The sequence below is a fragment of the Thalassophryne amazonica genome, unplaced genomic scaffold (assembly GCF_902500255.1).
Source record: "Thalassophryne amazonica unplaced genomic scaffold, fThaAma1.1, whole genome shotgun sequence".
NCBI classification, from domain to species: Eukaryota; Metazoa; Chordata; class Actinopteri; order Batrachoidiformes; family Batrachoididae; genus Thalassophryne; species Thalassophryne amazonica.
Window position 1 is genome coordinate 2,661 of NW_022986663.1, and position 2,660 is coordinate 5,320.

The following is a 2,660-nucleotide window of genomic DNA, read 5'->3' on the forward strand; positions in this document are numbered from 1 at the left end:
CTACCAAAAATATGTTTTTTTTTATGGAAACAGATTGCAATGGCAGCTTATTATCCAGACGTCCCACAGACCTGAGTTACATACATTTTGCTAAATTTTCTAAAATCATAATATCTTTAAAATTTTTGGAAATAAGGAGAAATACATTAAAGGTATTAAAAATTGATTTACAAAATAATGTTTTCAACATGCATGAGCAGGAAACATTGACATTTAAATAAAACAGCTCACAGACAAATAATATTTTTTACTGGTCACTTCACAACTTGCAGTTCAAACATTATCAGACATGTTTTTAAACAAACATGCTGAACATGAGATGAATAGTCATACATGTTACAGTCGAACATCAACTCAATTTCACATTTCCAGAATGAACATTTGTCCAGGGTTTACTGTTTCACTCAGGCCTCATTTGAGGATGACTTCATGTCACAGTCGAACAGTGTTTGGTGGGAATTGTTACCATAATAACATATTTCTTCCTTTCTGATTCCTTTAATTTCAGCTGCTCAATTCATGTTTGCAGTAAGGCATGATATTATAATTATCCAGGGTAAAACATGTACATTGTACACAATATAACACCTGGATACAATCATTTCTGTATGTAAAATGCAACATTCTCATTCTGGTAAAAAAAACAAAAAAAAAAACAAAAAAAAAAACTTGCAGTGCTCTCCACCAAACAGTTGGTGGCAGTAGTGCACCGAGTTGGGTTAAAACCCGCTGTTTAACAAAGAAGAAGAAGACGACGACTTGGCTAACTAACAGTGCCGCATGCTCTGTTCATTTTTGGCAAATAAAAGTTTATGTTCAAGACGTTAATTTGTTTGTTCAGTCTATACTACGATTAAGAGACCACTGAGAGCAGAAGAGGAGACTAATGCTGGAAGATCATCGACTGGATCACAGAAAACCAACACAACCATGAGTTAGCAGCTAGCTTCAAATGGCGAGGCCTTCCTACAGTCATCACGAGGTAATGGAACCTGATGTGAGCACAAACCCATTTTAGATAGAAAAGACAGAACTTGCTTGAAGCTTGATTATGCCAGACATGGACTAATGGAAACCAAACCAACACATTTTTGACTAGCACGGAGCTAACGTTAGCCACAGAGAGGCACAGGCCTAATTCATATTTTGTCCATGTTTTAATTTATTCTGATATTAAGCCAGAAGCCTAAAGGTGTCAATAAGATGTGTCTCACTTCCAAGGACATGCAGGTTGGGTGAATTGGAAACTTTATAACTGTCCAGGTCACTTATAAAAGAGGTCTCGATCTCAAAGGGACTAATTTGCTTAAATAAATGCTAAATTTAAAATATACATAACTTTTTATGACCATGACTAAAATATATACTCTGTCTTTTATTAGGTGTTGATGCAGTTAAAGTTTAAGTAATGTCAGTGCCCATGCCCAGAAAGCGACTTTATAAAGATAAGTTTGATAATATTTTCGTTTTACTTGTCTCTCCCCACCACAGCAACCATGCCTGCTGCCTTAAGAGTTGTTAAATCACTGAATCCTCCATCTGATCAGTGGGTTGAGTGTGTGCCTGCAGTTGATTCACATCAGCCCGATCCTTATCCCGAGCTTTGTATTATAATGGTTAAATAAGATTGTTCAGTGTCTTGTGCCAGAAGATTCTAAAAATTCACATTCAGCAAGCAAAATATTCAAAATTTCTGGCAAGAAATATTCTGTTCTATTTGGGATATAATTTGAAAATACAGTAAAATCTGCCAGTAATGAAGTTGTATATACTAACTTTCCTTATTTAAAGAAATATTTACAGGCCCTGCAAACTTTGTAAAATTGGCCTCTGTCTTCAGCCAGACAGAAACTGTTACAAACAGTACCACACTGACAATGGACTGATGTTTAGATCTAATTTTGATTCTTGGTTATATATTTGTATATAGTTTGACACTTAATTGTTTTATTCATATTGTATAATTTTGCACAAAATGAGTGATTTATTGCACATTTTAATAATACAGATAATAATTGACATTTATATATAGTTTTGCACTTTGTTATTCATATTGTTTGGTTCTGCACTTTAAAATTGGTAACTTTTTGCATATTTTCGCCTTGTAAAATGTTTACTTTTGCACTGTTTCTGCACTGTTTCTGAGTTCTAGACACACAAAATTATTTTGATTGTAAACACTTACAGCTTCCTGTTAAAAATGTGAAATCTAAACTTCCTTTACATAATCATTTTTCACTAAAAAACTGAAAAAAAAATCAAGTTCGTTTTTGTGTTTTTTCTCATTTTAAATGTTAAAACTTACAAATAATGTGTATATAAATAGTTAATCGGGTGTAATATAATTTAAATTCAGGTACTCTTGGAAAAGGGTACCAAAGCACACAAACATAAAACATTATTTCTTAATTTTATTGCTATAATAAAAAATTATAACCAATTGTCCATTTATAGCCTCAGTAGGTAAAGGGTTAAGAGAAAGATGGTCCACGCTGATCATCTGAAATAGACTTATTGTGCATTTAAAGCGAAGCAGTGTGTTTGTGTATTTTTCTGCTGGGGTGAGGAGGGGGGGGGGCTATTGACCCGGTGGCCAGCTGCTGTCTCTACCCGGTGTGAGGGGCTCTCAGACCAGGCGAGTCACAGCTCTGATTGAGCTC